A 16144-nucleotide genomic window follows, 5' to 3' on the forward strand; every position below is an offset into this window, starting at 1 on the left:
TAATTAAAAGACATTTAATTTGAAAATGTGATAATGAATTCTTTAAGCTGTAGTGCATGATCTTCAGTAAGTACTGTATGACTTTAATGTTACTGATCACAGTCAGGTAATGTTTCTAGTCAGAAAATATCTGTATGATCACATTGTGGAACAGATCCTCCATTTGCACAAAGTGGAGACTTCAATTTTTACTAGCTATGGCTCTAGCCCAAAGGATAAGCACTGAGAAAAAGAACAAGTGATCAGCTGTAAAGGGTGAACATAAAAACGACGGTTTTGAGGGATTAGTACAAGGAAACTTCAGGGATTCTCCTGAAGTCTTAGGAACTATCTTCTGTAAATTGCTGTAAGGCTGTGAATCATATTGCATTCAAAAGATGTTCTGCATTCATTTCACCATTTACATTTTACATTCAGTGTACTTGAAGAATTTAAATGCCAAGTTGGTAAAACTAGGCACAAAATTCTGCAGTTATTTTTTTCTACTCAGTCTATAAATAGTGCAAGAACACTCACCTTTATCTACACGTAAGGAAGGCCAATAATTTTAGGCTAACCTTGTGTCCATGACTCATCATGACTTGCAACACCAACCCTGCCACTGTTCTAGCACTCCTTTACATGTGTAGAACAGCTGGACTTTTTTAGAATAGATTCACCTGAGACTGTTGCAATAGAAGCACAATAATTGTCATGGTTATTGCTGGACCTGTAGTATTAGGTGGATAGTTGGACTTGATCTTGAAGGTCTTTTCCAACCTAATTGATTCTATGATCAGGGACGTACATGATTTGTGATGAAAAATTATCTCAAGTGGACTTTAATCTGGTAGAAGCCTGACAGAAAATCTTAATATCTACCTTAAACTTGAAAGGTAGTTTACCTTAAACTTGAAAGGTACCTAAAAAATAACAAACTCTTCTCATTTGTGCCAGATGACATGGAAAGAGATAATGGCAGCAAACCATGATTTAAGTGGTTTAGGTTAGATATTGTGAAAAAAGTGATCAGTTTACAAATAGAATAGTACAGTACTGAAACAGGTTAACCAGAGTTTTAGAACCATCCCTAAACAGAGTTTTAAACCATCCCTAGAGTTTTAAATTTTTTTGCTGTGAAAGTCACATCTGTTCTAACCTGTGTTGGACATTGTATTGCTTTCAGTAGAGGCCGGACTAGATGATCTTTGAAAGCCTCTTCCAACCAGCATTTCTATCATTCTATATGTAGACTTCAGTACTTGTCCTCTCTCCAACAGGAACATGTCACAGAAACTGGATTATCATTCAGTTTAAGCAGTTTCGCTCATTGAGTCAGTGGTAAGATTTGCCTATTTATGACTTTGAAGCTACTTACCAAGTGATTATTACAAACACTTAAACAGCCGAGGCAATGTGAAATTCTCTATTCCTCAGCTGTGTCCTACAACTTTTTTTGTCCCTCTTTTCTCACATTGCTTGTGCACACAGTTCCTGGACCCTAGAAAAAAAAAAAAAAGAAAAAAAAAAGTGAGGAAAAGTGAGGTTTTCTTCCCTAAAATCATTATTATTTCCTAAACAGAGCATGAACAGATCCTCTCGTGTCAGCATTTAAAGTGGTGCAGCCATGGTGGTCTATTAATATAAAACAGGTGAAAAGAGACTAACTGACCATTACAGAATCTGTTCCTTTATGTTACTTCACCTGTACTGATCCTATATTTCTCCAAAATCATTTTAATTTCTGCTTAGATTGTATACAAATAATGTGGACAGTGCATCCTGGAAATACTTGGGACAGGGCTTATCATAACCTGGGGGCAGGTCTCTTTCAACACCTCACCATAACATTAGTGCAATAACTAATGGAATCAGAGACAAGTTGCATGCAGCTGTGTCCAATTACTTGTGTGACTTTAACAAGAAGAAATAAAAGTAAAAGTCTAAATCTCATCAGTAAATCTTACATTGTTTTGCCTTTTTTTTTTCTTTTGGTTTTGTTTTTAATAAGTAAGGCTAATGCTTGGGAAAAAAAAATACAAAAACATTTACAATTCTGTTACAGCAATCTGAAGTTACCTTCTGAATCCCCATGAGGGATTCAAAATACTGGTGGTTTCTTAAGACTCCTTCTTCCAGAAAGTGCAGTAAAAACAAACAAATAAATGAAGGAAAGAAATCCGAATTACATTTGGTTGATCCCACCAATAAACTTCAGTATCAGCTACTGAAGGCAATATTCACTTTTTGAGGGTTTTGATTGATATGCAGAGTTAAAAATGTAATTTCAGAACAAGACATCTTGATTGATATCAAACAGTAGATAAATCAGGGAAAAGACTACTTGCTCAAATATTGGTTGATGAAGAGCTTTATTCTGCAAAATTTCCGGTGGGATCCCTTATGTGGTTAAAGTTAAGCAGATGTTTAACTAATTCAAGGCCAGATTGTTCAGCACCTTGTAAAACATCAAACCTATAAAGTGCCTGCAGTAACTGTGTAAGTTAAATAATTGGGTTAATTATTGCGAATCATCTTAATACGAACAATATTTAGCTAAAAAAAAAAATAATAATAATAATAAAAATAATAGCAATTTGGTGAACATTAAAAAAAATCACTTCAAAGTTAGTGCTAAAAACATTGTTTTCTTTGGTTCATTTTTAGTCTTTGGATTTCCTAATTAGATATAAAAAAGTATACTGTAAAAAAAAAATTACACTTCTTGCGCATACATTTTAAGCACTGTTACAGTTTTCACTGAAAAGTAAGTCGAATCAAACACAATTTTACTGTGGACTAGAATTCTCAATGAATCTGAAAATTTAATATACTGAGATATGTAATAAACTTTCAGAATAGATCAGGGTATGTACAAGTATTTAAGGAAACAACAAATAGCCAACAAATGCATTCTAGAAAAATAAAGAAATGTGTTACATGGTTAACTATATTTCTGAATAGTTTTAATGAACTTTTTCTATTTAAAATCCATTTTATTTTAACTTTACTTATATTTAGCATGCTAAATAATGGTTATCTACTGCGGACTTGTCTATCTGAGACTTATTTGCTTCTCTCTTCTTTTTCCTTTACAGGAGTGGTGCTAGTGTTTTTTAGAACATATATATATATATATATATAATATATATTGTTCATGGAATCGGTATCAGATTCAACAGCTTTAGAATTTTTAAATATCATTAAGGCATTCTTTATGTCATGTGTTAATATCCATCTCACAACATGGCAAAGATACAGATGAGATCTCAGAATTATATTATTTTCCAAGATAATCTACAGGTCATGAATCTTGGCCAGGTCTGTTATATAATGGGTTTTGGTGCCAAGTCATTGCTAATTGACACAGCTCAACTGAGAAGAATTGTGGTCCTGGAGCAATATTTTAATGTAATATTTTGGACCCAAAGTAGCCTAGATAATGCCAAGCAGTAGAGTCAAACTAGCAAAAGTAGTCAACGATGTATCTGACAGTATTGTTACCTTTACAGTTTCTGTGGGTTTGTTTGTTTGTTTGTTTTTGTTTCTTTGTTTTGCTGTGTTCTACTCTACTGAATACCAAGTGTATACTAGGAAAGACATAGTACCCTTCATCCATAACTGGTCTATATCTGCAGCAAAATGTCCTGTGACAATTACTGTAAATTCTGAATTTGGAATAGAAAGTGATAGTACCTGATAAAAGAGATGTTTACATTTGCAATGAATTCATACTGTTTGCAACAGAGGCAAGAATTTGAAATGACACAAACAACATAGTGAACTATTTTCCCTGCTGGTTATGCCAATTAAAAGTTTGCTTCCATTTAGAAATATAGAAAATTCAAGTATATGTATATGATTTAACAACTCTAGATCCATTTTTGAGCTGATATTCTGCCATATCTTTGTGGCCCATGATCTTCTTGTTGGGTAGTAGAGTCACAGAGTCCTTCTGTGCAGGAATAATATGCTTCAATTAGTTGACATTCTGTGTTCAGTTTTAAAATATATATATATATATATATATCATGATAGATAAAATATCTGTATTTTCAAACCAAGTTTGGAATGACATTTATATTTCTGGATTAAATTGATTAATTTCTACAATTATATTCTGTCACTCATTCACAGTTGAGTCACCTTGCTACACTACAGCTCTTATTTAAAGTAGGTCACCATAATCTAAAAAAAAAAAAAAAAAAAAAAAGTCTAGATTTAGAAATGTTAGTAAGTAACAGGATAACAGGATTTTCAAGAATAGTAAGTCTGGCACAGATGAGTTTTCAACATCAGCAATTAAAAATATCATCTTTCTGCTGTCTACATATGGATATAATAATAGACTCATATATCCTTAGATATGATTTTAAGCTTCTATATCGAAATTTGATCTTGATGGTTTTGGGATACTATTATTGGATTACAGCCTAGCCAGTGCTCACCTTGAAGAACCATTGAAAACTCATGGAAAACCTAATTACTGCAGAAACCAGGATTATGACTTCAAGAGGATAATTACCAAGAGCAGATAAACTCGTGAGAAACCAAGATCCTATTTTCATGTAAATGTTGCTACTTATAATGAATGAAGGGAAAGTGACCTGGAAAAACTGCAGAAAGACAGAACTGTTTTTAATAGCTTGTCTCCCTGAGTATGCTGTGACCTGTCTTATGATCTTTAGTTTCTTTATTCTTTTCTTGCAGCTGCTATAAAAAAGCATTATTTATTTTGGGAAACTGAAACCAGTAGTCCTTCTTTCTTTTCCTGTCACAGCTAGCAAGCAGAGCCTTAGTGTTACAGATCAAGGATATCATTAATTCAACAAATTGTATCATCCTTTAAGAATTTTTTCCTCAGCAAGTATTGCTTTTGTTCCTAGAGTGTCACACCAGTAATTCAAACAAGGTTGTCAGGTCAATAAAAGAAAATGTAGTGGTCTTGATAAGACACCTGTGTTGTTAGGGAAAAAAAAATATATATATGCAATTTTTCAGAATTCAGGCCTCAGACTAAAGGTGCATGAGCAGAGCTGAGCACTTTCTGTGGCTACACTTCCATTGAGGGAGAAGATGGGCCTGGGATGACATCCAGGAAGTTTCAGCCTGAGCTAAGAAAAGCAAAGATTAATGGGTAAAGTAGTTAACATTACTGCTTACATGGCATTAACATATGGAGCATTGTTTCATTTCGTGAGTTACATCTATTTGATATCTCTTGAATCAGTAATGTAGTACTTTGGAGGGGAAACATTTGTCTGAGTAGTCCTTCTGTATTTCTTTTTCAGCAGAGCTCCAACCCAGCTACAGTCAGTGAGGAAGAAGAGACAGTTCCTATACCCAGACCAATATCCCTCACTTACTTCTAACTTCAGGTAACAGAAATGTAGAGGACAATAATAAAAATGTTTTCAGAAGTTCTTGCGTTTCTGGTTAGATGCCAGCCATGACTGCATTGCTGTTTTCTGATTCTATGTGTTTTATTTTTCAGGTGAAACTATTCAGCAGATTTGAAAATTTAAAATAACTTTGTTCAGATAAATGTAGGGAAAAAAAATTCAAAACTCACACACAATTCATTTCTATTTATGTATTTTATATATGAGAGCATTTATTAAAAAGTGGAATGAAATAACATGAATATTCATTCTGGATTTTTTTTAGCACTCGTAGACAATTGACTTCTAATTATATATCACATATACACTTTTATAGCAGTCATATACACAGACAAAACACCACTATGTCACTGGCTGCTAAAATATGTCGCTTTTTAATTTACTTATTTTTTTTAACTGTCAAATTCTGATTTGTGTAGGCACTGCAATGAATCACTGAATTATTCTGAAAATCTCCCCAATTTTATGTTTCATAAAGCTATCTGCTTAGAAAAATAAATTCAAAATCATTTTTATCTTCCAAAATTAATGGCTGGTTGGCAGTCTGCTCTGCTGAGCTCTGATTCTTTTAAACAGAACACCAGGGAGGATACATTTATTGCCATAGAAAATGCTTAAGAAAAGAAACAGAGAAACAATAAAGAAACTTCAGAGCAGAAACTGTGCACATGACATTTGTAAAAGTCTGTAATGCCAACCATGGTCGCAGGTCTTCTCTTCTGTCTTTACACTGATTTCTGATTGTTCAAAGCATATTGGAGAAACAAATCATCAAAACAAATATGGAAAGAATTCAAGCATACTCTGAATATAAAATCTTTACTAGCAGAGTAAGTAACAAAATGTTTTTGCTACTGTCTTGATTAGACTGTGGTAATGAAGTTCAGAGCTGCCTCACTGGTTACAACAGGTTGCTTTTCTTACTATCCCGTTTAGAATTTGTCCAGCTCTTATTTCTCCTGTTCTCTACATAAACAACCTGTTCCTAATCATTTTACTTCTTGGTCCCAGCTTTTTTATATTCATATCTGTTCTGCTATTTCTGATATTCTGATAGTTCTGATTCAAGTGTTTCTGATATTCTGGTTTTCTAATTCTTGTTCTGGTACTTCTGTTATAGTTCTCCAGGTGTTATATGGTATTACTGCCATGGTTATATCAGGGTTGTAGGCTTTGCAAGACTACCTTTTGCAAGGTTCCTAATGCTCCCTCATTTATGCTCTGATAGAGTTATAGAAAGAGTATGCCTGGAGTAAGAAGTTTTTACAACTTGAATTTTAAAGACAGTTCAAGGCTGTTACACAGTTATTAAGCTCTTAATTTTTATGAGCAAATGGCACATTTGAAGAATTCCAGAGGAGTGACTATAGAAGTCTGAATAGTTTTCTAGAGACGCTGAAAATGACAACCTCCAATTAAAACATAAATAAGACTGCCTTTTCTTAATTTATTTCATCTCTTTCTTTGCTTTTTCCAATTTACTCCATGTTTTGCGTTGCAGATATCAGACCTACTGACATGAATCCTGACAAGCAGAAGATAAACCCAAAATGTACCATATCTCTGGTTACTGATAGTCCTTCCACAGCCCAGATTTCAAGCTGAAGTAATAGGATCAAAGATTGCTGCAGAACAAATCTCTGTCTTAATAACATTTTAGTTGCATCAGCACTTTGTGCAACAAAGTTCCTTTGTATTTACTTTATCTCGCTTCCTCACCTCTTCATCTATCTGACTTTCAGTATTTGCTTTAAGAAATGAATCTAAAATAGTTTAGCAGTTTGTCTGTAGTCTATACAGCAGCCCAAAGCTTTCACCTGCACTCATTTACTCAACTAAAACTAATGAAAAATACAGCATTTTATATTAGGTCTGCTCTAGCATGTTTACTTTCAAACCAAAATAAAATAAATTATTGTGTAAAACATTTGATACTGTCCCACATGACATCCTTACATCCTTGTCTCCAAATTGGAGACACATGGATTTGATGATAGACCACTTGGTAGCTGAGGAATTGGCTGGATGGTTGCACTCAGAATTGCAGTCAACAGCTTGATTTCCAGGTAGAGACCAGTCATGAGTGGTGTTCCTAAGGGGTTGGTATTGGGACTGGCACTATTTAACAACTTTGCTGGTGACATGGACAGTGGGATTGAGTGCACCTTTGGCAAGTTTGCAGATGACACCCATATGAGTGGTGCAGTTGACATGCTGGAGAGAAGGAATGACATCTAGACGGATCCTGACAGCCTCAAGAGATGGGCCTATGCAAATAATACGTGGTTCAGCAAGACCAAGTGCTAGATCCTGCACCTGAGTCAGGACAATCCCAAACATGAATACAATCTAAGTGATGAGTGGAAACTGTACCCCTGTGGAAATGTACTTGGGGGTATTGTTGGATGAAAAGCTCAACATGAGATGGCGATGTGCACTTACAGCCCAGGATCCAGTTGGCTTTCTGGGCTGCAGAGAAAAGTGTAGCTAGCAGGTTGAAGGAGTTGATATTTCCCCTCTAGTCCACTCTCATGAGACCCCATCTGGAGTGCTACATTTAGTTCTGGGACCCTCAGCATAAGACATAGACCTGGTCAAGTGAGTCCAGAGGAGGGCCACAAGGATGATCAGAAGGCTGGAGCACCTCTCTTGCCAAGAAAAGCTGAGAAATCTGGAGTTATTTAACCTAGAGAAGAGAAAGCTCCAGGGAGACAAAGAGAAGTGGCCTCCCAATACTTAAAGGGGACCTACGAGAAAGATGGTGAGAGACAGGAAGTGCATAACACTTTTAAACTAAAAAACAAACAAAACAAAAAAAGTAGGTTTAGATTAGATATAAGGAGGCAATTTTTCACTGGTAGTGAGGCACTGGACCAGGTTTCCCAGATAAGTTGTGCATGTCAAATTCCTGGAATTGTTCAAGGTTGAACGAGTCTTTGGGCAACCTGATCTAGTGGAAGGTATCCATGCCCATGGCAGGGGGTTTGGAACTAGATGATCTTTAATGTTCTTTCCAACACAAACCATTCTCTGATTCTATGGTTCTATGATTCTATGATTCGATGACTCTATGATTCTGTGATTCTATGAAAATAATAAAAAAAATGTTCCTAAGTTTACTTTTTAGACAATAAATCCCATTGCAGAGAATAATCCTAGAATTTACTGCTACCATAAGTAGATAAGATATACTGAACTTGTACTAAGTTCTGAATAAAATACCTTATAATATGCTATATCTAACTACCAAAGAAAGTAGTTTCATAATACTTATGTCTTCTAGTCTAAAAGAGCTAGTCCTCCTGTTCATGCTGTACAGGCATTCCTACAGGCTTCCCCCCTAAAATCACTCTGATACAAAGCTAGTAACATACACAATTCCCTTTTTTGTCATTCCCTCAGTTGTGCCACTTACTGGTTGTTACAATCATGTCCTCATTTCCCAGCTAGTTTTCTTAATTCAGCATAGCTCCCTGACCCTGACCTCCTCAGTCCTTAAGGGCAGGTGCACTACTATGCAGCTCCTAAATGATCTTGTTCATTAACTTCTTTCACTGGTGGTCTTACTTTTATCAGGATTTAGCTTTCTCTTGAAGCAGTACTTCTACAGTTAAACAGTGCTTATTTGGGCAGGTCGTAAATCTTTCATCATTTGCATTACTAATGCTTAAAAACCTCATTCAACTCAAGGATCTGTTGACAGAAAAAAAGAATTCATATAACACAGTAAACAGAGCCTGTCTCACATAAATTATGCTACAAAAAGAAATACTTGCAGAAGAGGTGAGGGCTCTAGATCCAGTCAGTTATGGCCAGATGGCTCTGCAGTTGTCTAACATGATATTTTGCAGGCTTAGGCTAAGTACAGTAATTTGTACTCAAGAGAACAATGCCACACAGAAGTATATGCAGACTTTATAAGAAGGCATTAAAATATAGTATTAAGTACTGATGTTTCCAGTAGTCCCTGGAAAAAACTGATATGGAGAAGGGCACATCAACAGAGTAACCCCACTCGTACAGTTTTCATATGAACGTGAGCTGTGGTTATTTGCTTGTCCACAGCAAGTCTCATGGTTTTGGTAACTCAAGTTACTCTGTAAGGAAGTTGTAAAAAGTAATTTTTCAAGGATAACCCATGGACTAAAGAGACTGTTCTTTACCTTAACATAATGTAAATGCATCACAGGCCCCAAAACCTCTAAGGAAAAGTTGGAAATTAGAACTTCTGAGCTGAAATTGGGCATGGCTAGTGCAAGTTGCTACTTGTAGGACTCATTGCTTAGAAGTAAACAAATAAATAATCAAATAATCAAACAAACAGTTACTCTCAGGTGGGATGAAAAAACAAAACAAAACAAAAAACAAACAAACAAACAAACAAACCACCACACTTTAAAATTCCAGATTCAGTGCATCATTAACAAGCAACATCAATGGTTAATGAAAATTCAATTTGTTCTATGTTTCAGAGTTTCAAGTACTGTTCAGCTCATGTGTGCCAACAAAGACTCAACCCACTAACTTATTACATATGCTTGGATAAGATTTGAATAAATATTTAAGATTTTCAGTTCCTAATATTATAGAAAGGTTAAGGGAATCTTCCTATTTTATCACAATCTATCATCCATTGATCAAAATTCAGTTATGTTAATTTGAAAAGTTTCCTACAACTACATAATATTATATAAAATTTATGGTAGAAAGTACTCGGGCGGGAATATCTATTATAGTTCCTAAAGCACAGCATGTGAAGTTTCAGATGTTTATAAGTGAATAAATTTGCTCAAAGATTTCTGTGAACATCTGAACATATTAGTGATTTATAGTGTCCTTGGAAGGACAAAACTGTAATTTGATTGAAACACTGTCTTTTTCTTTAAAGAAAGAAAATTATCATGGAGCAGAATATTAATCATGTTTTACTCAACAATTGTTAGCTTCATTGGTACTTTGCCTATCAACAATCTTTGAGCCTTCAAAGAGATGACAAATTATATACCATTGATTCTGGTTGTTGCCATTTGTAACTGACAAGTTGCGAAGGTAGCATTAATCATTTGATTGATTGAGATTTGTTTTAACAATAGAATTTCAAACTGGGTTGTCTCTGTTTTCCTTAGAATGATTTTGTTTTACTTTATAAACAGTTTTTCATACCAGTAGAGATCATTTACAATTTAACATTGACTCTCCTCAACCTTTAATTTCATCCATATTTAATTTTCTTTTTCTGCGTACTCTTTCTTTTCTTTGTTTTCTTAATTGTATGAAACTGAAACTAAACATAATATCAGTGTGGAATACAGTGATATATTAATAAAAACTGAGATCTTCCCAAGAAAGTTTTTAGTTCCCTGATGCCCAGTTGAGGATTCTGTCTTTCAGTGCCTCTTTCCAGTAGCTACTCCCCAGTTATAAAACATCAAGGTATAACTTCCCAGGGAAAACAGAGAACCTTTTCCTTTGTCCAATAAATAACAGAACAATTGATTTTTCTTTTGAATAGGTTTCCTCTTTCAGTACCTAATCTATCTCAGTACCTAAGATTGCTTAAAATAATTTTTATGAAGACATGTAGCTACAGATCCAGTAGTAATAAATATCGTGTGAGAATTCACATAGCCAGACTACTCCAAAAGTCAGAGCAGAACAAAAGAGACTGGAAGCTTCAGACAATGCATTGTCTCCACCCTGAGAATCCTGTGGGCATCTAAAAATTCTATTTCAATGCACATGCAAATAGAGAAGAAATATACATACTTTATTCAAAACATGACTGAGGCACAAATTTCAGAGGCAAATGGGTTTAATAATTCAGCGAAAGTGTTTCCTGATTCCAGTGGGTGCCAGGAAGAGACAAGTCTCTTGAGATTCTCTCAAACAGATAATCTTTAGACCTATCATTTCAGAACTGCTTCCCAGTATTGGTCTATGAAGGACACTAAATGAACATCAGTTTGGATTCCCCCTTAAGGTTTGTCCAGTGCTCTGTATAGCACATGTATTATGGCATGTGTGACATAAGAATGAAGGGCAATTCTTTAACAAATTCTCAGAATTATAAATAGGCAGACTTTCCACTGAATTCTTATTCAGATAGATTTGCATAAACTGGGATTTTTCTAGGACTACTATTTATTTCACAGTAATTTGAACTTCCCTTACCAACAAATCAAAATATATAGCAGCTGACAAATTATGAACATTCTACCCTTTGTTAAAAAGCAAACGATGAAACACTGAATGTATTCTGGATGTCGAGATTCAGCTCCCAGTTTGGCCTCCTACCTGGTTATCATTCAGTTGCTGTGGTTGTAAATAAGAACTTGAGTTTTTCTTCTAAACAGGTTAAGAAGAAGGAGATTACTGAATATATTTAAAAATCAGTAGTCTTTGTCAATGTAGCACCGGAGAGCTGGATTTGGAAAGGACCTTTGAGACTCAGCCTAGAGCCTCTGGAAATAGGCTAGGATATGAACCTGAAGTGTAAATTGGACTTGGGGGCTGGGAGAGACTTTGGTCAAAAATAAGCAACAGAAAATTCTAAATTCTGTTTATCTGTATATGGTATTTTGGATAAAAATCAATACTTGTTTTTAAGAGGTAGTATTACCATTTGTATCTAAATACCTTTTAGTGGGTTTATTTAAGTCAGTATTGTTGATGCAGAGCAAACATCTGTTCCATACTGAGAATTCAGTGGAAGTATATAGCTTAGTGAGGAGAAAATGCAGAATAAAATTGAGGATCTAAAACCAAAATGATGAAGAAAACAGCAACAAATAAATCTTAAGGTCTTCTATGTATATGTATTATATAACTTTGGAAATGGATAGGTGTATAAGAATTGGATATAATATGGAAAATAGAACTACAGAGTAATTCTGAAGGAACGTCTAGTGTTTATCTGGTCCAATTCCTTGCTCAGAGGAAGGCCAGCTTCAAAATCGCATTAAGTTACTTAGAACATTGCTTAGTTATTATTTGGTTTCTTCAGAGATGAAGATTCCACAGTTTCTTCCAGTGTTTGATCGACCTTGCTATGATTTCCAGCGCACCCCCCCCCCCCCCCCCCCCCCCAATATCCCAATATCTATCTGGAATTTCCCTTGCTGCAGCTTTCAGATGTTTTCTCTTCTCTTTTTTTGCTGCTCACCTTCAAGAGTCTGGATCCATTTTTCTCTATAACTACTCATTGGGTGGTTGAAGACAATAATAAGACCACCTTCAGTTTCCTGCAAGATGAAAAGACACAGTTCTGAGGCTCTCTTTGGAGGTCCTTGGCTGACCTTGCTCCAGGATGTCCATATTTCCCTTGTACTGGGGAGTTCTATACTGGACACAATACTCTTGAAGGGCTTTTACAAGTGCTGAATAGAGGGGACTAATCACTTTCTTCTAACTTTTTGCTGGCATGGTACAGAATATGACTAGCCTTCAGTACTTTGGGAGCAAACATAAAAAGTATGCTGAACTAATTTAAAAATCTAACCATAATAGTAGAAATATAATTTTTTTCCATAATGTAGTAATCTTCATATTTTGTGAAGATCTTGGAGATAACAATTAGTCTTTTCTAAATCCAGATTGTCTTGAAGACTTATTAAATGATTCAGGTACTGATCAGAAATGGTTTGGTGCTGGAAATTAATTTCCAAAATGAGCGTTTTGTATTCTAACTTATTTTTAATTAACCTTCATTAGCTACTTATTTTTTTTCCAGTTCTCATGAGTCAAGTGTGGTTGAGCACAAATTCATTAAAATAAAGAAGTAGCCAACACAAGTCTAATATGAAAGGCAAGAAAATCACATCTAGAGAGAACTGAGTTATTATTATTCACATTCCAGCTTACAGGGGCACAGGAAATGTGAAATTAGTGATGGAGGTTTTCTCACAAGATGGAATCACAACAGCTATGGGTTGCCACCTAACGGAGACAGAAGGCAGGGTGAATGACTCATCCACCATCAGTGGACATATCAAGTGGAAAATGTTATCACTCATTCAATTAGTTATAAAATGTAATGAAATGACAACAAACAAGGAGAAAAAAAGAATAGTAAGAACTTTGAGTACTTTGTTGACAAGATTTTTTTCAAGATTATTTCTTGTCCTTATTAGTTTACTAAAATGTTTGAAAGCCATGCTTTAGACAATTATCATTAAAAGTTCCACTCCTAAATAACAGAAAACATTTCCTATAGCTGTAAGACATTTATTCCAATGTTATAAATAATGTTTTTTCATGGAACTTTTGGCTTGAACTTAGTTGATAACAAATACTAATCTTTATCACTTTCCACATAATCCAGTACCCTTTTATATAACAATAACAAAAGACAAAAAGAAAACAAACAAACAAACAAAGAGTATAGTTATCTTAGAAAATGTGCTAGGGCATTTTAGAGAAAAATTCCATTTCTATTCAGAAGTCCTTTTAGAGGGAAAAAATCAGGTCTAGCAGAAGAAGGGACTGCTTACAAAATTCTTATAATAAATCAAAACCCTTGAAGCTGTGCAAACCCTTTGACAACACAGGGTTTCCATATTTTCTCCATGAGCTTTTAGATGCAGTAAGTGTTACCAGAGAAGTTGACAAAGATGCATCAGACACAGTTAGCCTTGTAAGTATGATTGCAATGAACTCTGCTTAGAACTTTGTTGTAGCTCCATCACCTCCAGAGAATTACAGGGAGCTAAATCTTTTTCTTCTATAGCAATATAGGAAATATCCAGTTATTTTATGACATTGCTAAGTGATATGCACTTCATTTAAAACTGCTTCATTTTCCATTCTTTGTGGTGCTTTGAGATTCAAGGACAAAAAGAAAACTAGTTTGCTACCAAAAACTGAGCTGCTTAAGAAACTTTCTGAAACAGGCAATAAAATTCCGATGGCAATAAATGGGGCTAGACTTACTACTTTTTTTCTTGATAAACAAAGCTAACCCCTGCTACCCCCACAATATGTCATCATGCCATGCCACTAAGACTTTTCTTTTTATGCCTCAGGGTAGAAAGAATTGGTTATAAAACAGTAAAGAGTTCTGAAATGTTTTAAAACAATTTGTTTAATTAGTTCCAAAGGGTATCCTTCCCATGTAGCACTGGCTTTACTACTGATAAAGACACCTTCTATGTGATCATGTTATTTATGTTTGTAGCTTGATGAAAAGAGATATATTATTTAAGGTAATGGTGTTATTTATCCATACACTGTGAGATGCAGACGAGGCAGACACGTAAGTCCTCTTACAAAGGATCTGTAAAGAAGTGGTATCAGAGATCAGACACGATGCACATCATCCAGAACAAGCAGTCCAGCATAATGACACAAAATGTTATGATGATTTAGGAATTAGAGCTGGGAATATAAATTTGCCTGATTTCCACTCCCAATTCCATGCTTTAATGTCTTGAAGAAGTCATGGGGGTTTTTCATTATCAAGGCTGTATGATAACATTGTGTACTAAATTAGACATAGTACATTTTTGAATTATTTGAGTACCAGAACTGACATCATTTTGAGGTCTGAAAGCTTTATCTTTCTATCTTTCTAAGAAACTGTATGCCAAACAACATTGTATTGATTGATTGATTTTTTTTTTCACAGCAGTTTTGAAATGTTGTGCTTAGTTTGTAAATAGGATGAAATGTTACAAGCACTGTCCTACAATTCATATGCTTATGTTCAAGATAGCAGTGCTGAGAGTGTGCTCTTAAAAGAGCTATTATATTTCCTTCCATGGGTGAAGGTCACATTTGGTGGGCTAATTTGTGTGTACAGTTTGTAAGGTGCTTTGTGATAGAAGTTTCTATATAAATGTAAATTGTTCTATTGTTGTTATTATCATTATCTCCATAGGTATTTGTGAAGAAGTAAAGAGAAAACAGGATAAATACATCCATCTTCTAGATTTTGTAAAACTATCATTCTCAGAACAAAAACATGCAGGCACGGACCACGTGTCTGGACCAAAGTAGCCTCTGAGGACCAAATGAGAGAACTCATCAATCACACACTGCCAATCTTGTACACCTTTTTGTGTATTCCTGTCCCATTCCGTCTGCCAACATAGAAGGAGCAGGTAGAAATGAAGGGTTAGCTATGTTCTGAAATATCACTAGAAAGGTAGTACTTCAGCCACAAACTTATTTGTATGAATGTTTGTCATGTAAAACATACAACTGCTAAATTCAAGCTTCATAGTAAAAATTATTGGGTAGTGACAATCATGAAAGCAACAGGTAAACATTATGACAGCTACTACTCAAAAGAGCATTAGTACTCTTTTTTCTTTCTACTATTCTCTTTTATAGAATAGTAAATATTACACTAATTCCAAGTGTAACCTGGTAGTTTAGTTGATTATGATATAGCTAATCTGGAACTTTTTATACTTTAAATTATTTTCTGATGTATAAGTGACACCTCAGAATCCACTGGCTTAAGAAATATACTAATTTTATCCTATTTTGGCTCTGTACTCAAAGTATGATATTTAATTTAATGTAGATACAGTGTTTTAATTAACTTTCCCATAAATATTATAACTACGATTTTAGTGGTCTTAAAATTTAAAGATGTTATATTTTTTAAGCTTGTCAGGTGTCATATTTTAAGCTTGTCAGATGTCATATTTTTAAGCTTTAACCTTGATGGATTGACTCCAAAAACATGGAAGGCAACCTTTAATTGGAAATGTTATTGACTTCCATAATGAATTTTTCTTATTTCCCTTTTCTTTTCTTTT

At 34.7% G+C, this 16144-nt stretch overlaps 1 long non-coding RNA gene across 2 annotated transcripts in view; it reads right to left on the reverse strand.

Moving 5' to 3' along the window:
- LOC308197533 overlaps positions 1-16144 on the reverse strand; it is an 84509-nt gene that overhangs the window by 25392 nt on the left and 42973 nt on the right. Inside the window, exons 2-3 of one of the 2 annotated variants that reach the window (XR_013953059.1) lie at positions 12544-12622; positions 1358-1480 (exon numbers count right to left, since the gene is read on the reverse strand). This is a non-coding gene — a long non-coding RNA (uncharacterized lncRNA). The remainder of the gene's footprint in view (positions 1-1357; positions 1481-12543; positions 12623-16144) is intronic. The other variant, XR_013953058.1, reaches the window with a different exon arrangement.

This window comes from Anser brachyrhynchus, assembly GCF_964034855.1.
Source record: "Anser brachyrhynchus genome assembly, chromosome: 1".
In the NCBI taxonomy this organism is placed as follows: domain Eukaryota; kingdom Metazoa; phylum Chordata; class Aves; order Anseriformes; family Anatidae; genus Anser; species Anser brachyrhynchus.